This window comes from Anomaloglossus baeobatrachus, chromosome 8, assembly GCF_048569485.1.
Source record: "Anomaloglossus baeobatrachus isolate aAnoBae1 chromosome 8, aAnoBae1.hap1, whole genome shotgun sequence".
In the NCBI taxonomy this organism is placed as follows: domain Eukaryota; kingdom Metazoa; phylum Chordata; class Amphibia; order Anura; family Aromobatidae; genus Anomaloglossus; species Anomaloglossus baeobatrachus.
The window spans coordinates 56,440,749-56,466,336 of NC_134360.1; the positions used below are offsets into that span (position 1 = coordinate 56,440,749).

The window sequence follows — 25,588 nt, forward strand, 5'->3', positions numbered from 1 at the left end:
CGGACCGCGCAGCTCCACCTAAGGCTGCAGGTCAAGATGCAGCTCCTCTTGGAGGAGTGGGAGACCGACATGGCGGACGTTATAGCCACCGTGCGGAGACGCGAGGAGGAAGCGGAGGAAGGGAGGGTGAGTGACCCACGCCCCTATGTCCCGGAGGGACCGGTCGCTGCGGCTGAGGGACCCGGTCCAAGCCCTCTCCCCCCGTTGCCTCCCTCGCCACCCGTCTCGGAGGCTGTGACCCCGCCACTAGGCCCGCTACCACCGCAACCGGTAGCGACACCCAGCCCGTCCGCCCCAGCGGACCGACCTGTAGCCGGAGCCCGTAGCAAACCGGAGGCATTGCCTTGGAAGGCCCCGAAGATTGTGCCAGAGACAGTCCCCGAGCAGTTTCCCGAGCCGGAGCCGATGACCCGCTCCGAGCAGAAGGTCCAGTTGCGGAAAGCCCCTGTGCCCATCCCCCACACCTCGGCTGAGGTGGCGCCGGGTTGCTGCTGCAAGGCAGCGCCCAAGGCCATGACACAGCGGGATACGCTACCCACCTTCCTGACAGTGGGTAACGTGCTGGATGTCCCGCGGGGCTCAACCCGTGCGCCGGAGCTGGCAGCAGCGCCATACTGGGACAGGGAGCCGACAAAGCTGGGCCTGGAGATCGCGGAGAGGGAGCGAAGGAAAGCCGAGCTGGTGGCCCGAGCCATTCGGGAAAAGGAAAACCTGCGGCAAGCGACCTTCCGTGTCCGGGGCCCGTTCTACGAGGGGCAGGTGCGGCGCTTTGATGTCCGCCGGGGCTATGGATTCATATACGAACCGGGCCTGGAGGCCGAGGTGTTTGTGGCCCGGCGGGACGTGAATGCCCATCTGCCCGAGGAGCATCCTGGCCGCAATCTAATACCGGGAGATATGGTGCGGTATACTCGGCACTGCGGAGAGAGGGGGTGGTTTGCCCTGGATGTGAAGCTTAGGGGCAGCCCGGAGAGCAAGGTGAGCTCTGCACCCCCTCCCTCGGATGAAGCAGCAGGAGGACCGGAGTAGGGCAATGGATGCCCGCAGCACCGTCCCCGTGGGGACCACCAGAAGTTTGTTGTCAGTTTGAAAAAGTTTGAAAGTTTGAAAGTTTTGCCAATAATGAAAATGATCACACCGAAGAAGTAACCTGATTTGTTTGTTGATTTGCAACCGGCTGGAGCCGGCACCGTTGTCCCCGTGGGGACCGTTAAAAGTTTATGAATGGGAACTATCTATGGACAAGCCCGTGAACTCTGCAGGGCAACCACAAACGTTAGTGGCTTGTAAATATGTTGGGTACCGTTACCGTTTCCGCAATGCCGCCTCCGGAGAGGCAGGTTGGAGGGAGGGCCCTGAGCAGAGCAGGCCAGGGCCCAGCCGCCAAAGGAACCGGTGGCTACCCTCTGGAGGGGAAGGACAGATCCCGCTCGGGTACCGTGTGCTGGACTGTGGGTCAAGGGGTGCTGCCTGGGTTTTAGGGGCAGCATCAGGGCCAGGTTACTTGGGTGGGAGAGAGCGGAAACCGTGACCGTATACCGTTGAAACGTTAAAAGTAAATGTGCCTCCCGTCTTGGGAAGAGTTTATTAAAAATGTTATGCATGTTTTGTTTAACCCTGTTATCCCCTTTTTACAGAAAAATAAAACCGGTGTAGGACGGCAGCCCGCGGACGGTCTGCATCTTGCTAAGGGGGAATGTGTCGCCCTGGGCAAGCCAGGGGACACAGGTCACAACACCACCACACCCCACACTCCAGGTAGGCACATCTGCTAACCAAAAATCCTTGTTGCCTTTCTCCAGGAGTCTGTTGATGCACACCAGGGGGTGGGCCAGGCGGTTGGCTCCGCCCACCAAGGAGCTCACAGCTCTGGAGGCAGGAAGTGTCAGGCAGATTAGCCCGGGGAGGGCAAGAGTGAAGTCTAGCTGAGGGCTAGAGTAAACAACCAAGAAGTGAAAGTGGAGGAAAGAAAAGGAGTAAAGGAGGAAAGCAAGAAGTGGTGACAGAGCAGAGAGTGTGCAAAGCCTGAGAGCCCAGCTGTGTGTAGGGCTAGAACAGCAAGGTCAGCGACGGCGGTGACTGTTCGGAGGGGGACCGTTTGGAAGTTCCTGGAAGGACCCCGTTGGCTGTGTGCCCGGTGGTCTGGAGCAGTGTTCCGAAGGACAGTCAGCACCAGGGCAGGGGCCTCTCGGACCCCGGCAAGGCTAGGAGTCGCCAAATTTGCCGAATCCGTCAGTGAAGGGGACGTAGATCCCCCAGCAACCAAGTCCCGATTGACGGCAACAGCCCGACCATTACAGGGGAGACACCGCCACCGCCAGGGCACCAGTTTCCCCAGGGCCAGCGCCCGCGGGCAAAGTGTAGAGCTCCTCCGGCCCAGATTGCAGTCGGGGAGCGGGTAACCGGAGGGAATCCATCGCTACCATCAGTCAACACAGGTGCAAGGAAGAGAGACATCACCGTCACCTACCGGGAGTGCAGGTGCAGCCGTCTGTGGGACCGTCCTACCAGCCGTTTGGTTTACCGTACAAACTGTGTCCAAGTCTCAGGCTGAGTGAGTACCACAGTGCCGCAAGGCACAGCGCTGCCCCCGCGTCCCTGCGCCCTCCAGGCCCTACACTTCACATCTCTTCACTGGGCCCCGGGATCACCAACCCCTACCCACGGAGGGGCAACACAACACCTGGCTGCTCCGCATCACCATCCCCGGGACCCCCACACTGAGCAGCGGTGGTGCAATCACCACAACCGTGGGTGGCGTCACGAACTATAACAATCCCCACACCCAACAAACACCCCCCTTTCACTCACGGGCGAGGAGTGTCGCTCGAGGAACCCTGGGATCCGGCCCACGGCTCGAGCCACCACTGAGCAGCTGCCGGACCCGAGCAGAAGGGGTGAGCGCGGTGTGCTGACACCCTCCTCCCCGCCCGCGACACTTACTGTGGCTCAGATAAACTTATCTCAGGTTCCTCCCAGAAAAACTTTTGTTTCAAAAGCTGAAAGGAAGTTAGTTTTACAGTTGTGTCATTCATCTAAGTTGGCTGGCCATATTGGGCAGAAGATGACTGCTCTTCTCATCTCATGGCATTACCGGTGACCATCACTTTGGAAAGAATGGTGGACTGTGTTTCTGCTTCTCCAACTAGCGCCCGAAATAAGACTCTAAGACAACTTCCAGCAGTTCGGTTGCTATCTCCTCCTGTGCCTTTAGTTTACAGGCAGCACATCGCTATGGACTTTATCACAGACCTTCCGGTGTCCTCTAGGTGTTCCCTCATATGGGTAATAGTAGACCAATTCTCTAAAATGGATCACTTAACTCCTTTGTCCAGTTTTCCTTCTGCTTCCGTGCATGCCGAGCACTTCATTCAGCACATCTTTCACCTTCATGGTTCACCCTTCCACACGTTTCTAATAGAGGCATCCAGTTCACATCTAGATTCTGGAGGCCCACCTGCAGGCAGCTGAATGTATCCTTGCACTTCTCTTCAGCCTATCATACTCAATCCAATAGTCAAGTTGAGCAGATGAATCAGATTTTGACAAGTTTCCTCACGCACTTCGTCAATGCACACCACAGCGATTGGGTTAACCTTTTACCTTGGGCTGTGTTCTCCTACAACAATCCTATGAGTGAGGCCTCAGCAAATTCTCCATTCTATATCATATATTGTCTCCAGCCTAATATTCCCTTCTCTGTGGCTAACACCGCTGGCATTCCTACGGCCGGTGCTCTCACCAAGAGTTTTTCCAATATCTGGTCAGATACTACGACCACTCTGGAGAGGTCGTCAGAATGAATGAAAAAGCATGTGGATAAAAGACACCTGGATCTTCCTGGGTTCCGGCCTGGAGATAAGTTGTAGCTCTCTACTAAATTTGTCCAGCTCAAGATACCCTTCTTCACTATGGCTCACCGCTTTAGTGGACATTTTGAGGTCCTCCAGCAGATTAATGCTGTACCCTACAAGCTTAAGTTTCTGGCCTCTTTATATACAGTGCCTACAAGTAGTATTCAACCCCCTGCAGATTTAGCAGGTTTACACATTCGGAATTAACTTGGCATTTTGACATTTGGACTGTAGATCAGCCTGGAAGTGTGAAATGCACTGCAGCAAAAAAGAATGTTATTTTTTTTTTTTTTTTTTTTAAATTGTGAAAAGTTTATTCAGAGGGTCATTTATTATTCAACCCCTCAAACCACCAGAATTCTGTTTGGTTCCCCTAAAGTATTAAGAAGTATTTCAGGCACAAAGAACAATGAGCTTCACATGTTTGGATTAATTATCTCTTTTTCCAGCCTTTTCTGACTAATTAAGACCCTCCCCAAACTTGTGAACAGCACTCATACTTGGTCAACATGGGAAAGACAAAGGAGCATTCCAAGGCCATCAGAGACAAGATCGTGGAGGGTCACAAGGCTGGCAAGGGGTACAAAACCCTTTCCAAGGAGTTGGGCCTACCTGTCTCCACTGTTGGGAGCATCATCCGGAAGTGGAAGGCTTATGGAACTACTGTTAGCCTTCCACGGTCTGGACAGCCTTTGAAAGTTTCCACCCGTGCCGAGGCCAGGCTTGTCCGAAGAGTCAAGGCTAACCCAAGGACAACAAGGAAGGAGCTCCGGGAAGATCTCATGGCAGTGGGGACATTGGTTTCAGTCAATACCATAAGTAACGTACTCCACCGCAATGGTCTCCGTTCCAGACGAGCCCGTAAGGTACCTTTACTTTCAAAGCGTCATGTCAAGGCTCGTCTACAGTTTGCTCATGATCACTTGGAGGACTCTGAGACAGACTGGTTCAAGGTTCTCTGGTCTGATGAGACCAAGATCGAGATCTTTGGTGCCAACCACACACGTGACGTTTGGAGACTGGATGGCACTGCATACGACCCCAAGAATACCATCCCTACAGTCAAACATGGTGGTGGCAGCATCATGCTGTGGGGCTGTTTCTCAGCCAAGGGGCCTGGTCATCTGGTCCGCATCCATGGGAAGATGGATAGCATGGCCTACCTGGAGATTTTGGCCAAGAACCTCCGCTCCTCCATCAAGGATCTTAAGATGGGTCGTCATTTCATCTTCCAACAAGACAACGATCCAAAGCACACAGCCAAGAAAACCAAGGCCTGGTTCAAGAGGGAAAAAATCAAGGTGTTGCAGTGGCCTAGTCAGTCTCCTGACCTTAACCCAATTGAAAACTTGTGGAAGGAGCTCAAGATTAAAGTCCACATGAGACACCCAAAGAACCTAGATAACTTGGAGAAGATCTGCATGGAGGAGTGGGCCAAGATAACTCCAGAGACCTGTGCCGGCCTGATCAGGTCTTATAAAAGACGATTATTAGCTGTAATTGCAAACAAGGGTTATTCCACAAAATATTAAACCTAGGGGTTGAATAATAATTGACCCACACTTTTATGTTGAAAATTTATTAAAATTTAACTGAGCAACATAACTTGTTGGTTTGTAAGATTTATGCATCTGTTAATAAATACTGCTCTTGTTTGAAGTTTGCAGACTCTAACTTATTTGCATCTTATCAAACCTGCTAAATCTGCAGGGGGTTGAATACTACTTGTAGGCACTGTATCCCCAATTCCTTCCACGTGTCACTCCTCAAGTCTGTCATCCTGAGCAGTGTCTTCAAGAATCCTGGCACCCTCCTGCAGGCAAGGACGCAGACGCACTCACCTTCCCGGCTGCTCAACTGCACCTAACTGTGAACATACAGTTAGGTGCATGTTAACTAGTTGTCAGGTCCTGTATCCTGTGCCCATATGCTGTGACCATATGCTCAGTCTGCTAACCTGTACCTGTGTTCCAGTAGAGTCCATTGTACCTGTACCTGCCATCCAGTCTGTTACAGTGGTCCGGTCTGTACCAATTGTCCAGTCTGCAGCTGCTGTCATGCCCTGTACAAGCCATCCTGCTTGTACCAGCAGTGCAGTCTGTTCCAGACGTCCGGCCAGCACTTGAGTCCAGCTCTATACCCTGGGGTCAGCTGCTACAGTGCCGAGGGTTCCCCTCATGTGGTATTTGCCAGCTATCTTTCAGCGCAAACCTAACCTGACCAAAAGAGGCTCTAGTGAAGATGAGGTAGTCACTTAGTCACACCCCTCCAGCGTGAGGCCGATCCCATGGTGCAGGGAGTCTACACTCACCAGCGTGACAGCTTACCCTAGTGGAGGCTGCAGAGAAAATCTTATCATGTATCTCCTTATACATGATAAAGGAAGCCCACCCTATTGATGACTGCCAACATATCATCATATATCTGTGTCTGCTGGGAGCTCCCCCTAGTGTTGACTTGAAACAGAATCTCATTCTGTATCTCGATTTACAAGGAGCTCCCCCTAGTGGTGACTGCGGACAGAATCTTATCATGTATCTATGTATACAGAGAGCTCCCCCTAGTGGTGGCTGCAGACAGAATGTTATCATGTATATCTGTATACAGGGAGCTCCCCCTAGTGGTGGCTGCAGACAGAATCTTATTTTGTATCTCGATGTCAGGTTTCCAGGTTTTCCAGTTCTCTTTTGAATGAGCTTGCCCTCAGTTAACATGGAGTTTAAGGTTCTGTTGCCCTACTTCCTGTCCAGCTGCTTAAAAGGCCGCCTCTCAGCCCAGTCCAGTGCCTGAGTATACTGCTTGCTGTGTGCTCCTGCTTTGCTGCTGCTAATCCTGATTGCTTTTGGATCCTCCTAAAAGACTACCGACCGACCGACTCTGGACCTTACCCGGTTTCTCAAGCTGTGCCCGGATTCCGTCTGCCATCTTCGGTCAGCACTCTGCCCGGTTCTCTCTGGTTCGTAACCACTCTGGACAATCATCCCGTACGGACACTCCTGGACTTTTACAGCTTGCCCATTGTGTCCCGGCTGCTGCGCATTTAGGCCTTCCGGGGTGATTGCCGGACAGTCCCTGTATAGGGGTTCGCTCTGGTGGTCTCCCTGGGGGAGTCCGGTGCGTGGCCCCGGGAATTCCCTCCGCTCCGTTTCGGGAAGGTATTTGTGTATTTGTACTGCTGTGTTTGTTCCGTTGTTATCTACCGTGGTTACACATTATAAGACATCTTGTATCAAAAACTCGTCTCTGCTGATCATTGCCCTACGCTATCGAAATCCTCAGAACATATAATGTAATACTTTATATGTTCTGAGGATTTCGATAGCGTAGGGCAATGATCAGCAGAGACGAGTTTTTGATACAAGATGTCTTATAATCTGTAACCACGGTAGATAACAATGGAACAAACACAGCAGTACAAATACACAAATACCTTCCCGAAACGGAGCGGAGGGAATTCCCGGGGCCACGCACCGGACTCCCCCAGGGAGACCACCAGAGCGAACCCCTATACAGGGACTGTCCGGCAATCACCCCGGAAGGCCTAAATGCGCAGCAGCCGGGACACAATGGGCAAGCGGTAAAAGTCCAGGAGTGTCCGTACGGGATGATTGTCCAGAGTGGTTACGAACCAGAGAGAACCGGGCAGAGTGCTGACCGAAGATGGCAGACGGAATCCGGGCACAGCTTGAGAAACCGGGTAAGGTCCAGAGTCGGTCGGTCGGTAGTCTTTTAGGAGGATCCAAAAGCAATCAGGATTAGCAGCAACAAAGCAGGAGCACACAGCAAGCAGTATACTCAGGCACTGGACTGGGCTGAGAGGCGGCCTTTTAAGCAGCTGGACAGGAAGTAGGGCAACAGAACCTTAAACTCCATGTTAACTGAGGGCAAGCTCATTCAAAAGAGAACTGGAAAACCTGGAAACCTGACACTCGATTTACAAGGAGCTCCCCCTAGTGGTGGCTGCAGACAGAACTTTATCATGTATCTCTGTATATAGAGAGCTCCCCTAGTGATGGCTGCAGACAGAATCTTATCATGTATCTCTGTGTACAGGTAGCTCCCCTAGTGATGGCTGCAGACAGAATTATATCATGTATCTCTGTATACAGGGAGTGCCCCCTAGTAGTGGCTGCAGACAGCATCTTATCATGAATCTCTGTAAAAAGAGAGCTCCCCCTAGTGGTGGCTGCAGACAGAATCTTATCATGTATCTGCATATACAGGGAGCTCCTCCTAGTGGTGGCTGCAGACAGAATCTTATCATGTATCTGCGTATAGAAGGGAGCTCCCTCTAGTGGTGGCTGCAGACAGAATATTCTCATGTATCTTTGTATACAGGAAGCTCCCCCTAGTGGTGGCTGCAGACAGAATCTTATCATGTATCTCTGTATACAGGGAGCTCCCTCTAGTGGTGGCTGCAGACAGAATCCTATCATATATTTCTGTATACAGGGAGCTCCCCACAGTGGAGGCTGCAGACAGAATCCTATCATATATTTCTGTATACAGGGAGCTCCACCTAGTGGTGGCTGCAGACAGAATCCTATCATATATTTCTGTATACAGGGAGCTCCCCACAGTGGAGGCTGCAGACAGGATCTTATCATGTATCTCTGTATACAGGGAGCTCCACCTAATATTGGCTGCAGACAGAATCTTATGTATCTCTGTATACAGGGAGCTCCCCCTGGTGGTGGCTGCAGACAGAATCTTATGTATCTTTGTATACAGGGAGCTCCCCCTAGTGGTGGCTGCAGACAGAATCTTATCATGTATCTCTGTATACAGGGAGCTCCCCCTAGTGGTGGCTGCAGACAGAATCTTATGTATCTCTGTATACAGGGAGCTCCCCCTAGTGGTGGCTGCAGACAGAATCTTATTACATATCTCTTTGTACAGGGAGCTGTAAGTTTGTTCAGTAATGCTGCCAGAAGCTGCCGTCTGCATCACATTTGCAGCATGTTATAACAGCCAGCGTGGCTCTACTAAAAACCTGATATGTTTTTATTAAGGGGTTCAATAGTTCTGAGATCGGAGTAGTCAGTAAAAGTGACCGCTTGTGATGAGTTTGGAGAAACCACTTGTTATTCAGCTATTTTTCAGCTATTTCCTTTGTTCTTGTGTCGTTTATTAATTCTAAACAGCAAAACGTTTGTACATTTTTCTAATAAACCAAATTTGCACTTGCAGGGGGTGACAAATCTTGATTGCAACTATATATACTTTATATATCTATATTCTGCTGTCTTCCACTTCTGATCGGATTTGATAGGGAATTTAGATTGTGAGCCCCAATGGGGACAGTGTTCCCAATGTATGTAAAGCGCTATGGAATTAATAGCGCTATATAAATGAATAAATTATTATTATTATTATTATTTAACCATTTCCTCACCAGTGCAGTAAAATGGACGGATCATCGTTCCTCTCTATGTACATTATTATCATGTTTGTTTACAAAATATGAGCTTTGTTCAGCCTCATTGCAGCCGTAGACCCCCAGCCCCTGGAGAGCAGACCCTCAGGGTGGTAGATCTAATCTATTTGGTCATCCTCAGTCCTTTCTTAAGGGTATGCCCTTGCCGTGGAGGATTCCTTCCCTGTTTTCAGACAGTTTAGAGCCCCCCCAATTCTGAGAATATGGAATCTTTTCACCCGATTTACGTTTTTGGAAACTCATGAGCTGGTTCCGGGTCTCGTGCCCATCGGGCTTCAAAATAAGGAGTGATTGACAGGTTTCATAATCTGCATCAAAGTATCACAATGATGAGGATGTCCATGCTCTGATGGGGGTGGGGATCCTTGGAAGGGTCAGCACTGGAGGGCACTGGCTGTAGATGAGCAGATTCTGGGCTCATCTGCCGGATCCTGTGCAACTCTAACAACATAAATCATAGATACACAAGCTCAGCGCTCGGATCATTGTCTGGGGTAGGGGGGCTGAAATCACAGAGTAGCCATGGAAACCAGATCCTGGGAGCAGCATGCAGGGAGGGGGCTTCTTCTGTAATCTAGACAAGGCGCAGGGGTGGGAAAAGATTCCAGTGCCTCTAACAACATAAGACACCTGTGAGCACCAATATACATCTAGCTGTAGCCCAATGAGGCTGGGAAAGTGGAGACAGAAATCTGAACTTCTGGGGGCACTACAAGTGCCAGCATGCCATAAGAGCTAGATTGCAATGCAGTGTAGAGGCTTTTACTGGAAGCAAATGTTCATATCTAGATTTTCTGGACATCACCTCCATCTCCCCCCTCTCCCCTCACCATAACCTATACAAGAAAAGTCTCCAATAATCTGGAACTCCTGATAGGTGGAGGCTGCAATTAGTGACAAACGGATGGAGCAGCCCCCCACACATCCTATATTATACATTACAAAGCAAAAACTGTCGGAAGCACAAAGAGCTGTGTGCACAGAGAAGCAACTTCCACATGAGGAGGAAAAAATAGAGCAACACAACCAGATGTGCTGTATCCCACAGAGAGCTGGATCCTGTGCCCACACTAATGCTCCTCTATCAGGGAAACAGATGGCAGCCAGCAGTGTCTGCACTGTGTGCTCAGGAAATTGTGGGGTACATACACTGTGTGCAAAGTATATTGTAAAGGTGGGTGCACTCGCTGATCAGTAGATTGTGGGGTACATACACTGTGTGCAAAGTATATTGTAAAGGTGGGTGCACTCACGGATCAGGAAATTGTGGGGTACATACACTGTGTGCAAAGTATATTGTAAAGGTGGGTGCACTCACTGATCAGTAGATTGTGGGGTACATACACTGTGTACAAAGTATATTCTAAAGGTGGGTGCACTCAGTGATCATGAAATTGTGGGGTACATACACTGTGTGCAAAGTATATTGTAAAGGTCTAAGCATTCAGTGATCAGTAGATTGTGGGGTACATACACTGTGTTATTAGAGGATTGAGGGATGTACGCCCTATGTTTAGCAGATTTGGACTATATACACTGTGTATAGTACATTTGGGGGTGCATGCCATATATTATCTGCACGTCTGAACTGCTGCTTGTCTGTAATATGACAGCCTGCATGTCACAACGCATACATTACACTTATATGACCTATTAATCTGCCCTCACCTTACGAGCCCTGTCTATGGCAGCTGTATATGGCACGGCACACATAGCCCATCTCCATACTGTGCCTGACACCCGGTCCTGTCCTCTGAGCTCTCTGACCATTACTTCGCGCAATTGTCATGTTGTTCTGCATCTTATGGATCCCACTGCCATTCTTAAGCCCAAAACCTGTGATCCTCTGGGATCTGACCATGATCTCTCTGCAATATTTAATATGTATGTAAGAGATTTCAACAGGTCTCTGCAATTGGGATCTACATCTCCGAGATTCATTCCCATGCCTCAGTTTACCTGATTTAGCTGTCCAAAGTGCAGAACTCCGGCTTCCTCTGTCCAAAATTCTGATCTCCAGGCTTCCTCTGTCCCTGGTGCTGATCTCTCGTCTCCCTCTGTCCAAAGAGCTGATCGACCATCAGCCTCCGTCCACAGTACTGGTCACCCTGATCTCCCCGTCCAAAGTCCTGATCTCCTGGTTCCCTCTGCACAAATCTCTGATCCCTCAATTCAAAGTGCTGATCGCCCAACTCACTTTGTGGTTGGAGTTGGTCTACTAACTCCCTCTGTCCCTGGTGCTGATCTCCTGGATACCCCTGTCCCTGGTGATGATGTCCTGGCTCTCTCTGTCCCGGTGCCGATCTCCTGGCTTCCTCTGTCCCTGGTGCTGATCTCCTAGCTCCCTCTGTCCCTGGTGCTGATCTCCTGGCTCCCTCTGTCCCTGGTGCTGATCTCCTGGCTTCCTCTGTCCCTGGTGCTGATGTCCTGGCTCCCTCTGTCCCTGGTGCTGATCTCCTGGCTCCCTCTGTCCCTGGTGCTGATCTCCTGCTAACCCCTGTCCCTGGTGCTGATCTCCTGGCTCCCTTTGTCCCTGGTGATGATCTCCTGGCTTCCTCTGTCCCTGGTGCTGATCTCCTGGCTACCCCTGTCCCTGGTGCTGATCTCCTGGCTACCCCTGTCCCTGGTGCTGATCTCCTGGCTACCCCTGTCCCTGGTGCTGATGTCCTGGCTCTCTCTGTCCCTGATTTCCTGCCTCTCTCTGTCCAAAGAGCTGATCTCCTGGCTCCTTCTTTGGTGCTGATCAGCAAGTTCCCTCTATCCAAAGTGCTGATCTCCCGACTCCCTTTGTTGCTGGAGCTGATCTACTAACTCTCTCTGTGCAAGCAGCTGATGTCCTTGCTCCTATCCCTGGTCTGATCGCCTGGCTCACTCTGTACCTGATGCTGATCTCCTGGTTCCCTCTGTCAAAGAGCTGATGTCCTGGCTCCTATCCCTGGTGCTGATGCCCTGGATCCCTCTGTCCCTGGTGCTGATGTCCTGGATCCCTCTGTCCCTGGTGCTGATGTCCTGGCTTCTTCTGTCCCTGGTGCTGATGTCCTGGCTTCTTCTGTCCCTGGTGCTGATGTCCTGGCTCTCTCTGTCCCAGGTGCTGATGTCCTGGCGACTATCCCTGGTGCTGATCTCCTGGCTCCCTCTGTCCCTTGTGCTGATCTCTTGGCTCCCTCTGTAGCCAGTGCTGTCCTGGCTCCTATCCCTGGTGCTGATGTCCTGGCTCCCTCTGTCCCTGGTGCTGATCTCTTGGCTCTCTCTGTCCCTGGTGCTGATCTCCTGGCTCCTTCTGTCCCTGGTGCTGATCTCCTGGCTCCTTCTGTCCCTAGTGCTGATCTCCTGGCTCCTTCTGTCTCTAGTGCTGATCTCCTGGCTCCCTCTGTCACTGATGCTGATCTTCTGGCTCCCTCTGTCACTGATGCTGATCTCCTGGCTCCCTCTGTCCCTAGTGCTGATCTCCTGGCTCCCTCTGTCCCTAATGCTGATGTCTTGGCTCCCTCTGTCCCTGGTGCAGATGTCTTGGCTCCCTCTGTCCCTGGTGCTGATCTCAGTGGCTCCCTCTGTCCCTGGTGCTGATCTCAGTGGCTCCCTCTGTCCCTGGTGCTGATCTCAGTGGCTCCCTCTGTCCCTGGTGCTGATCTCAGTGGCTCCCTCTGTCCCTGGTGCTGATGTTGGCTCCTTCTGTCCCTGGTGCAGATGTCTTGGCTCCCTCTGTCCCTGGTGCTGATCTCAGTGGCTCCCTCTGTCCCTGGTGCTGATCTCAGTGGCTCCCTCTGTCCCTGGTGCAGATGTCTTGGCTCCCTCTATTGTTAGTGCTGATGTCTTGGCTCCCTCTGTTCCTTATTCTGATCTCCCGCTTTCCTCTGAACTCTCTTCAGCCGATGTTCGTACTGAACTCTCTTCTTCTTCGGCTTCTAGTTCTGGAAGAGAATGATAATTCAGAGAGGGGGGCTCCTCTCTCATTAAGGAATCTGGTCCTGTGGGAAGGGGGCAGCAAGCAGCGAGGTTTTCACAGCAAATCATCATGTGGAGAAGGGGGACTTTGTTATTGGAAAGTCGGGGGAGGAGTGGTCCTGAGCTTCTGTAGTAATCACTGCACATATAGTGTCACATATAACGGCACCCAGTGATCGGCAACAACCATCATATAACAGACTGCTGGGAAATAAAAACTCAACAGACAGGAGTGTAACAACCAGATGAGGAGGAGAAGCGAGGAAAGAATACAATTATAGTGTACTAGAAGGTGGCCCGATTCTACGCATCGGGTATTCTAGAATTTACGTATTGTGTAGTTCATGTATGATTTTTGTTTTATATATATATATATATATATATATATATATATATATAGATGTTGTTGTGTGTAGTTACCAAGTGTTTGTGTAGGGCGCTGTACATGTTCTGGGTGTTGTCTGGGTGTGACGGGGGGTGAGAGCGGTGTTGTATGTGTGTTGCGTGTGTTGCGTTGTTTGTGGAGCGCTGTGTGTCTGTAGCGTTGTGTGTGTGTGTTGCGCGGTTTGTGTGTGTGTGGTGTGTTTTGGGGGGAGGTATGTTTTGTGCAATGTGTGTGTTGTGCGGTATGTGCGTATATTTGTGTGTGCCGCGGTGTTTGTGTGTTGGGTGTTGTGTGTGTGCAGCGTTGTCTGTGTGTGTGGGTGTCTGTGTAGGGCAGTTGTTTGTGGTTCCCAGTGTGTGTGTGTGTGGTGTGTGGTGTGTTGTGCAGTGCGGGCGCGCGTGTGTGTGTGTGTGTGTGTGTTGGGGGGAGGTGCGCACTCCCAAACGTGCTCCATCCCCTATGCTGCGCACCCCCCATCGTGCTCCATCTCCCATGCTGCGCACTCCCAAACGTGCTCCATCCGCCATGCTGCGCACTCCCAAACGTGCTCCATCCGCCATGCTGCGCACTCCCAAACGTGCTCCATCCGCCATACTCCGCACTCCCCATCGTGCTCCATCCCCGATGCTGCGCACCCCCCCATCATGCTCCATCCCCGATGCTGCGCACCCCCCCATCATGCTCCATCCCCGATGCTGCGCACCCCCCCATCGTGCTCCATCCCCCATGCTGCACCAGCATCAGCCTCTCTGCCCCCAGCATCAGCTTCTCTGCCCCCAGCATCAGCTTCTCTGCCCCCAGCATCAGCCTCTCTCCTCCCAGCATCAGCCTCTCTCCTCCCAGCATCAGCCTCTCTCATCCTAGCATCAGCCTCTCTCCTCCCAGCATCAGCCTCTCCTCTCTGTCCCCAGCATCAGCCTCTCTCCTCCCAGCCTTCCCCAGCATCAGCCTCTCTCCTCCCAGCCTCCCTCCTCCCACCCTCCCCCAGCATCAGCCTCCCTCTCCCAGCCTCCCCCAGCATCAGCCTCCCCCAGCATCAGCCTCTCTTCTCTCAGCCTACCTCTCTCAGCCTCCCTCCTCCCAGCCTCCCTCAGCATCAGCCTCCCTCTCCCAGCCTCCCCAAGCATCAGCCTCCACCAGCATCAGCCTCTCTCCTTCCAGCCTCCCCCAGCATCAGCCTCCGCCAGCATCAGCCTCTCTCCTTCCAGCCTCCTCCAGCATCAGCCTCCCTCTCCCAGCCTTCCCCAGGATCAGCCTCTCTCCTCCCAGCCTCCGTCCTCCCAGCCTTCCCCAGCATCAGCTTTCCCCTCCCAGCCTCCCTCAGCATCAGCCTTCCCCAGCATCAGCCTCTCTCCTCCCAGCCTCAGCCTCTCTCCTTCCAGCCTCCCCCAGCATCAGCCTCTCTCCTTCCAGCCTCCCTCAGCATCAGCCTCCCCTTCCCAGCCTTCCCCAGGATCAGCCTCTCTCCTCCCAGCCTCCTTCCTCCCAGCCTCCCCCTCCCAGCCTCCCTCAGCATCAGCCTTCCGCTCCCAGTCTCCCCCAGCATCAGCCTCCCCAAGCATCAGCCTCCACCAGCATCAGCCTCTCTCCTTCCAGCCTCCCCCAGCATCAGCCTCTCTCCTTCCAGCCTCCCTCAGCATCAGCCTCCCGTTCCCAGCCTTCCCCAGGATCAGCCTCTCTCCTCCCAGCCTCCTTCCTCCCAGCCTCCCCCTCCCAGCCTCCCTCAGCATCAGCATTCCCCTCCCAGTCTCCCCCAGCATCAGCCTCCCCAAGCATCAGCCTCCACCAGCATCAGCCTCTCTCCTTCCAGCCTCCCCCAGCATCAGCCTCCCCAAGCATCAGCCTCCACCAGCATCAGCCTCCCTCGTCCCAGCCTCCCCCAGCATTAGCCTCCCCCTCCCAGCCTCCCCCAGCATCAGCCTCTCTCCTCCCAGCATCAGCCTCTCTCATCCCAGCATCAGCCTCTCTCCTCCCAGCATCAGCCTCTCCTCTCTGTCCCCAGCATCAGCCTCTCTCCTCCCAGCCTTCCCCAGCATCAGCCTCTCTCCTCCCAGCCTCCCCCAGCATCAGCCTCCCCCAGCATCAGCCTCTCTTCTTCCAGCCTCCCCCAGCATCAGCCTCTCTCCTTCCAGCCTCCCCCAGCATCAGCCTCCCTCTCCCAGCCTTCCCCAGGATCAGCCTCTCTCCTCCCAGCCTCCGTCATCCCAGCCTTCCCCAGCATCAGCTTTCCCCTCCCAGCCTCCCTCAGCATCAGCCTTCCCCAGCATCAGCCTCTCTCCTCCCAGCCTCAGCCTCTCTCCTTTCAGCCTCCCCCAGCATCAGCCTCTCTCCTTCCAGCCTCCCTCAGCATCAGCCTCCCCTTCCCAGCCTTCCACAGGATCAGCCTCTCTCCTCCCAGCCTCCTTCCTCCCAGCCTCCCCCTCCCAGCCTCCTTCAGCATCAGCCTTCCCCTCCCAGTCTCCCCCAGCATCAGCCTCCCCCTCCCAGCCTTCCCCATGATCAGCCTCTCTGCTCCCAGCCTCCTCCAGCACGCCGTGCTCCTCTGCCGACACTCACACACCCGATCGCATCCACTCACACACACCCGATCGCATCCACTCACACACACCCGATCGCATCCACTCACACACACCCGATCGCATCCACTCACACACACCCGATCGCATCCACTCACACACACCCGATCGCATCCACTCACAAACACCCGATCGCATCCACTCACACACACCCGATCGCATACACTCACACACACAGACACTGACGATATCGCACATACGCGCTCACAGTCACAACATCCGGAGATACCACATGCTTCAGGCCATGTGATCCTCCGTCAGGTCCTGGAAGGTCATATCGAGGCCGAGAAGCAAGCGATATCGCCGGATGCTGTGAGTGTGTGGATGCGATGTGAGGTGTGTGTGAGGTGTGTGTGAGGTGTGTGTGAGAGTGAGTGTGATCTGATGTGTGTGTATGTTTGTGTGTGTGCTGTTATGTGCGCAGGACCTTGATGCGCTTGTAACCATGCGAGCATGGTTACCAATGTATCCACACCACTCCCGTGCAAGCGGGGGCCGGGGGGGGGGGGAGTACAGTACTCACCTCCGTGACAGCCGTGTCAGTTCGGGGAATGCGCGGGGGGAGGGAGGGGGCGGGGCCAGAGCTAGCGTGCATTGCGTGAGGGGGGCGGGGCGTGGCGTGGCCGAATTGCCAATGCCTGCAGGGTGCCGGGGCGAGAGGCCAATCTGTGGGGGGGGGGCGGAGCCTGGGCGAGCGGCTGGCCAATCCGTGTGGGGGCGCAGCCTGGGCGAGCGGCCAATCCGTGTGGGGGGGGCGGGGCCATGGCGAGCCCAGCGGCCAATCAGCTTTGTGTCACCGTAAGGACACAATTTTGGAGCATGACAGACAGACAGATAGACAGACAGATAGACAGACAGACAGACAGACAGACAGAATAAGGCAATTATATATATAGATATAGCAAGGGGTGGATATGACTGTAATGTATATAATAAGGGGTGGATATGACTGTAATGTATATAATAAGGGGTGGATATGACTGTAATGTATATAATAAGGGGTGGATATGACTGTAATTTATATAAGGGGTAGATATGACTGTAATGTATATAATAAGGGGTGGATATGACTGTAATGTGTATACTAAGGTGTAGATATGACTGTAGTGTGTATACTAAGGTGTAGATATGACTGTAGTGTGTATACTAAGGTGTAGATATGACTGTAGTGTGTATACTAAGGTGTAGATGTGACTGTAGTGTGTATACTAAGGTGTAGATATGACTGTAGTGTGTATGCTAAGGTGTAGATATGACTGTAGTGTGTATACTAAGGTGTAGACATGACTGTACTGTAGTGTGTGTGTGTAGTAAAATGTAGGGAGTATACTAAGGTGTGGAAATGACAGTACTTTGTATACTAAGGTATAGATATGACTGTAATTTCTATACTAAAGTGTATATGTGACTGTAGGAAGTAGACTAAGGCGTAGCCATAATTGTAATTTGTATACTAAGCTGTAGATTTAACTGTAGTATGTATTCTAAGATGTAGATATGATTGTAGTGTGTATACTAAAGTGTTGACATGAATGCAGAGAGTATGCTAAGGTGTAGATACGATTGTACTTTGTATACTAAGGTGTACAAATTACTATTGTCTATACTAAAGTGTAAATATGACTGTAGGAAGTTTAGTAAGGAGTACATAAGTTGTACTTTATATACTAAGGTGTATATTTGATTGTAATTTCCATACTAAAGTGTAGATATTACTGTAGTGTTTATACTTAGGTGGAGAGATGACTGTAGGAGGTATACTAAGGTGTAGACATGGCTGTAGTGTATACTAACATGTAGATATGACTGTAGATAGTACTGTATAGTAAGGACTAAGGTGTACATATAACTGTACTTTATATACTAAGGTGTAGACTCTACTTTGTGTACGAAGCTGTAGATTTGACTGTAATTTCTATACTAAGGTGTAGATATGGCTGTAGTATTTATACTAAGGTGTAGATATGACTGTAGTATTTATACTAAGGTGTAGATATGACTGTAGTGTGTATACTAAGCTGGAGATATGGCTGTAGTATTTATACTAAGGTGTAGATATGACTGTAGTGTGTATACTAAGGTGGAGATATGACTGTAGTGTGAATACTAAGGTGTAGATATGGCTGTAGTATTTATACTAAGGTGGAGATATGACTGTAGTATTTATACTAAGGTGGAGATATGGCTGTAGTATTTATACTAAGGTGGAGATATGACTGTAGTATTTATACTAAGGTGGAGATATGGCTGTAGTATTTATACTAAGGTGGAGATATGACTGTAGTATTTATACTAAGGTGGAGATATGACTGTAGTATTTATACTAAGGTGTAGACTTGACTGTAGTGTGTATACTAAGGTGTAGACATTACTAATATGTAGATATGACTATAGTGAGTATACTAAGGTGTAGATATGACTGTAGTTTGTATACTAAGATGTAGATAGTATATTACAAAAGTGAGAACACGCCTCATAGTTCTGTAAATATTTTATTACATATTTTTATGGGACAACGCTGAAGATCTGGCACTTTAATACAATGTACAGTAACAGTAGTCAGTTTGCAGCTTGTATAACAGTGTAAATTTGGTGCCCTCTAAATAACTCAGCACACAGCCATTAATGTCTAATCCGCTGGCAACAAATGTGACTACTCCCCTAAGCGACAATGGCCAAATTGTGCTCAAAGTGACAATATTTTGTGTGGTCATAATCATTTTAAGCACTGCCTTAACTCTCTTGGGTATGGAGTTCACTAGAATTTCATAGGAGCTGCTGTTAGAGACTTCGCGCTCCTCCACCTTCCATTTGAGGAGGCCCCACAGATGCTCAACAGGGTTTTGGTCTGGAGACGCTTGGCCAGTCCAACATTTTAAGGCAGTAGTCGTCTTGGAGGTGTTTGGGGTTGTTATCATGTTAGAATACTGCCCTGCGGCCCAGATTCTGAAGGGAGGGGATCGTGCTCTGCTTCAGTATGTCACAGTACATGTTGGCATTGATGGTTCCCTCCATGAATTGTAGCTCCTCACAGCCAGCAGCACTCATGCAGCGTCAACCAATGACACTCCCACCACCATGCCTAACTGTAGGCAGGACACACTTATCTTTGTCCTCCTCCCCTGGTTGCCCCCACACATGCTTAATGCCATCTGAACCAAAATCTTGATCTGATCAGACCTCAGGACGGTTCTAGTAATCAATGTCCTTAGTCTGCTTGTCTTCAGCAAACTGTTTGCGGACTTTCTTGTGCATCATCTTTAGAAGAAGCTTCCTTCTGGGACAACAACCCTACAGACCAATGTGATGCAGTATGGGGTGTATGGTCTGAGCACTGACAGGCGGACCCCCCACCCCTGTAACCTCTGCAGCAATGTTGGCAGCACTCATATATCTATTTTGAAAAGACGACCTCTGGATATGATGCTGAGCACGTGCACTCAACTTCTCTGGTCAACCATGGTTCTGAGTGGAACCTGTCTTGTTAAACCACTGTATGGTCTTGGCTACCATGCTGCAGCTCAGTATCAGGGTGGTGACAATCTTCTTATAGCCTCAGCTATCTTTTTGTAGACCAACAATACTTTTTTTTTTCAGATCTTTCAGACAATTCTTTGCTATGAGGAGCCATGTTGAATTTCAAGTGACCAGTATGAGAGAGTGTGTGCGAGATAACACCAAATGTAACACATCTGCTCCCCATTCATACCTGAGACCTTGTAACGCTAATGAGTCACATGACACCAGGGAGGGTAAATGGCTTACTGGGCACAATTTGGCCTTTTTCATTTAGGGGTGTACTCACTTTTGTTGAAGTGGTTTAGACATTAATGGCTATGTGTTGAGTTATTTACAGGGCACCAGAGTTACCCTGTTATACAAGCTGCACACTGACACTGTACATTGTATGAAAGTGCCAGATCTTCAGTGTTGTCCCATGAAAAGATATAAAATATTTACAAAAATTTGAGGGGTGTACTCACTTTTTTATATCCTGTATGTATAGTATCTGATGACTGGAAATGTGATGGGTATAGAAAACATCTCTTCAGGGTACTTTTCCGTTAGTATATGGACTCTTTTGTCTAATGTTCACACAAACTGCAATATTTTACATCTTGCTCTCATCTAGAGCTCAGATTTGGTCAATATCTTTTAGCTTCTATGTAAAGTTTCTTCCTCCACCCCCAGCTAACAAATCTTGAAATCATGCGTTAGAAAATTTAAGGACATATAGATAGTAATTACAAGGTTCATGACCAGACGATTTTCTGTTTTTCATTTTTTTTCTCCCCTTCTTCCGAGAGCCGTAACTTTTTTATTTTCCGTGAATCTTGCCATATGAGGGCTTGTTTTTTGCGGGTCGAGTTGTACTTTTAAATGAAACCATTAACAATTAATGCCTTCCCATCCAGGGAGCTAAGTACCATATTTTTCAGATTATAAGACGCACTTTTCCTCCCAAAAATTTGGGATGAAAATGAGGGGTGCGTCTTATAATCCGAATGTAGCTTACCAGGAGGTGGTAGAGAGAGGTAGCAGGAGGCAGTGACAATGCTGCGGGCTGCAGTGCTGTGGGCTGCTGTGCTGGGGCTGCAAGCTGCTGTGCTTGGGCTGCGGGCTGCTGTGCTGGGGCTGCAAGCTGCTGTGCTTAGGCTGTGGGTTGCTGTGCTGGGGCTGCTGTGCTGGGGCTGCGGGCTGTTGTACTGCGGATGCGGGCTGCTGTGCTGGTGCTGCAGGCTGCTATACTGGGGCTGCTGTGTTGGGGCTGCTGTGCTGGGGCTGCGGGCTGCTGTGCTGGAGCTGTGGGCTGCGGGCTTCTGTGCTGGGGCTGCTAAGCTGGAGCTGTGGGCTGCAGTGCTGCGGGCGGTGTGGCAAGGGCAACCCTGAGAAAGTCGGCAGTGCAAGCTTCAAGTAATGGCGCCTGGAGTCTGCGCATGCACAGATTGAGCTCTCGGCTCAAGATCTCATCTGCACATGTGCAGTCTCCAGCCCATTGATCTCCAAGCAGTGAACTTAAGGAAAATGGCGCTCATAGGTGGCGCCTGTACAGATGAGATCTCGGCTTGTCATTGAGCCTATAGCTCATTCTGCTCATGCGCCAACTCCGGGAGCCATTTCTTTGAAGCTTGCACCGCCAACAGTTTCTGGGACAGCATCTGGGATAACCACCACATCTCCCTGCTCCACCACTGCCCCTGCCTCCTACAACCCTGCTCCACCACCGCTGACGCCGCCCCCCCCCCCCCAGGTCAGACACTAGCGGATTATAAAACGGACCCCATTTTTTTTAATCTAAATTTGGGGTGCGTCTTATCCGATAATCCGGTGCGTCTTACAAACCGAAAAATACGGTAAATATTCCTTGACAATTTGCTCGAAAATTTCTCCTGCTATGGAGGTCAGGCTTACTGGCCTTTAATTCCCTGGATCCTCCTTTTCCCCTTTTTGTAGATAGGAACCACATTTGCCCTTTTCCAATCAAGAGGGACCTCTTCTGTTTCCCATTACTTATTGAAGACTATGGTAAGCGGTGTTATTATTTCCTCAGCTATGTCTTTCAGGAATCTAGGGTGTGAATCATCTGGACCTGGGGACTTGGTTTCCTTTAATTTGGCTAATTGTTCTCCTATCAATCCTTTGCTGATTGTCAAGTTAAGGGGGCTTTACACGGTAGCGATATCGCTAGCAATTTGTAGCGAAAGCGAGCGTGTAAGTACCCACCCCCGTCGCGCATGCGATTGTTTGTGATCGCTGCCGTAGCGAACATTATCACTACGGCAGCGTCACACATACTTACCTGGTCGTCGTCGTCGCTGTGACTGCCGAACAATCCCTCCTTCAAGGGGGAGGGACGTTCGACATCACAAAGACGTCACCGCAACGTCACTAAGCGGCCGGCCAATCAAAGCGGAGGGGCGGAGATGAGCAGGACGTAACATCCCGCCCACCTCCTTCCTTCCGCATTGTGGCCGGTGGCAGGTAAGGAGATGTTCCTTGCTCCTGCGGTGTCACACACAGCGATGTCTGCTGCCGCAGGAGCGATGAACCAGCTGGATAAACAACCCTTACCGATTTTTGAGTTTGGGACGACCTCTCCATGGTGAACGATTTTCACCATTTTTGAGGTCGCTTAAGGTCGCTGGTCAGTGTCACACGCTGCGATATCGTTAATGACGCCGGATGTGCGTCACTAACAACGTGACCCCGACGATAAAAAATTAACGATATCGTAGCGTGTAAAGCCCCCTTTAGACTCTTCCTGACCATCACTTCTATCATGATTATTTTTTATGCTTGCATTAGTTTTTTTGGAGAAGACATATACGAAATGTGAATTTAGTATCTCCACCTGATGTTAAACCTTATTGACTGTTTCACCATTTTTTTTTAACTATATTTTTATTCAAAATTTTCAATAACATAACACTGGCATAAGCGAATTCAGCATTGTAAATTAAATTCAAAAACATTACATTGTCATGTTTGATCATCCCAAATTCCATACCAGTTTTTAAAATCAAAACCGTAACATGGCAAGATAAAGCAAAGGAAAGCAGCGACCCCTTAACCCAACATTCTTATCATTCCCCCCATTGAACCCTTGTGAACATGGTAATGACATACAATAAAGAAGTCCCACTCACATCGGTTATTTCCCCCTCTCCTTTTAATCACCTTTCAGCCTTTCTTCTCCCACCTCCAAGCCATCTAATGTATCCTTCAATTTTTCAGTATGATACCAGACTGTGTCTTTGAAAGGTGTTTCACCATTTTGATTCTGCAGGACTCCTATGGTCTCCTTCAAATTTTTTTCCTTTTAACAAACCCCCAAAATCCTTTTACTTGACTCTTGGCCTCTTTTGTGATCCTCAATTCCTGTTCGGCCTTAGCTCCTTTGACGCTTGTCTTGCAGAGTCTGCAAACTGCCATTTATTCTTCCCTAGATATAATCCCCGTCTTCCACTTCTATGTTTCCTGATTCATTTTCAGCAGGTGATGTAACTTTTTTGTCATCCATCCTGGTTTCTTTAGGACTTTCCCATTTTTCTTCCTTTTAGGTATTGTTAAGGCCCTGTCACACACAGAGATAAATCTTTGGCAGATCTGTGGTTGCAGTGAAATCATGGACATATTGTTCCATTTGTACACAGCCACAAACCTGGCACTGATTGTCAACAATTTCACTGCAGCCACAGATCTGCCACAGATCTGCCACAGATCTGCCACAGATCTGCCACAGATCTGCCACAGATCTGCCACAGATCTGCCACAGATCTGCCACAGATCTGCCACAGATCTGCCACAGATCTGCCACAGATCTGCCACAGATTTATCTCTGTGTGTGACAGGGCCTAGTTCTTGTGCATTAAGGATTTCCTTACGGAAGATTTCCCATCCTTCGTGTGCAGTTTTGTGCTTAAGAATTAGGTGCCATGGAATTCTACAAATCTTTGCCTTTAGGCCCTTGAAGTCTCCTCTGCTAAAGACAAGCCTTGAAGTCTGTGTCTTCTCAGGTGTTCCTCCTCTTGCAATCCCAAATTCAAGGATAGCACAATTGCTGAGTCCCAGTGTCCCTGCTACCCTTAGTCCCTTAACCATATCCTCGTTGTTGGTTAGGACTAGGTCCAAGATGGCTGTTCCCCTCATATTTTCTTCTACCAGCTGAGAGATGAAGTTGTCTGCAAGGGAGGATAAAAATTGGATGCAACCTTTACTCTTAAGGGGGCTTTACAGGCAACGATATCGCTAGCAAGCGTACCCGCCCCTGTCGGTTGTGCGTCGCTGGCAAATCGCTGCCCGTGGCACACAACATCGCTTACACTCGTCACACGGACTTACCTTCCCTGTGACGTCGCTGTGGCCGGCGAACCGCCTTCTTTCTAAGGGGGTGGTTCGTGCAGCGTCACAGCGACATCACACAGCAGCCGTCCAATAGAAGCGGAGGGGCGGAGATGAGCGGGCGGAATATCCACCTCCTTTCTTCCTAACAAGGCCGGATGTGCATCACGAATTCCGTGACCCCAACGACATCTCATTAGCGATGTAGTTGCGTGTAAAGCGGCCTTTACCTGTGATTGTTTTCCAATGAATGTCAGGGTAGCTGAAATCTCCCATGACATTATTTCATATTTGTTTTGAGAACATGGCCATTTGGTGAGAAAAAATCTCATCCATATCCTCTGTGTGCTCTATAATAAACGCCTATTATGATGTCCTTACCATTGTTTTCTTCATGAATTCCTACCTAAATATCTTCTAATAGATTCTCATTCTCTGAAACTTTAATTTCTGTGTGTTTCTTTTTTTTTAACATACAGTGCAATTCCTCCTCCTCTTTTGTTGCTCCTGTCCCTGGCTGTCTCCCCCTGTCCCTGGCTATGCCATCTGTCCCTGGCTCACCACTATTCCCTCTGTCCCTGGCTATCCCCTCTGTCCCTGGCTATCCCCTCTGTCCCTGGCTCACTTCTGCTGTCCCTGGCTCACTTCCCCTGTCCCTGGCTCACTTCCCCTGTCCATGTCTCTCTACCCCTGTCACTAGCTGTCCTCGCAGTCCCTGGCTCTCTCCCCCGTCCATGGCTGTCCCCCCTGTCCATGTCTCTCTCCCCCTGTCCCTCGCTATCCACCCTGTCTATGGCAATCCTCTCTGTCCCTGGCTCTCCCTCACTGTCCCTGGCTCTCCCCCCTTGTCCTTGGCTGTCCCCGGCTCTCTCTCCCCGTCCCTGGCTGTCCCCCCTGTCTGTGTATCTCTCCCCCTGTCCCTGGCTATCCCACCAATCCCTGGCTCTCCCCTCCTGCCCCTCTCCCGCCATCCCTGACTCTCTCCCTCTGTCCCTGGCTGTTTATGTGGCGCCCCTGAGGCTTCAGTCACCACAGAGGTACTGCACCTCATCCAGAGGTGTGGTATTCCATCCTGGGTAAGGAGGAGGTCAACACCGGTTCACACAAAGCACGACACCCAGGCTCAGAAACACCTCATCAGACATGGCAGAGGGCGTGATTATATCCAAAGCCAGGCTGGGGGGGTGGAGTCTTAGGAGTAGGAACAAGTGGGAACACAGTGTGGAGTGTAGAGTTGGAGAGGAGCAGTGGAGGAGCTAAGACCTGCGACCTGGATCATGTACCGCTTGGCCAAGGCACAGACAGAAGGGGTCCTAGAGACCACGGGAGCATCATAACCTCTCGTGGCGTGGTTCTGTAGCACCCCAGGGGGTCGGGGGAAGATACTCGTCACCAGGCCAGTGAGGATCAGGGGATGTCATGGGTGGCCCTGCTCGGTTTCATGACCCCGAGGTGTACATGGAGGAGGATGGGTGGATAAGGGTGATGGTGGAGGTTGGTGTCGTGACGCCACCTGCGGTATGCGGCCAGGGAATTAGCCGCCGCTGCT

General features: G+C 50.5%; 1 protein-coding gene across 1 annotated transcript in view; it reads right to left on the reverse strand.

Annotated features, from left to right (window-relative positions):
• The window catches only part of GRM2 (glutamate metabotropic receptor 2), a 40,183-nt gene extending 26,945 nt beyond the window's left edge, over positions 1-13,238 (reverse strand). Inside the window, exon 1 of the mRNA XM_075321638.1 lies at positions 11,251-13,238. The gene's annotated coding sequence lies outside the window, so the exon portion shown is untranslated. The remainder of the gene's footprint in view (positions 1-11,250) is intronic.
• Between the last annotated feature and the right edge of the window lie 12,350 nt (positions 13,239-25,588).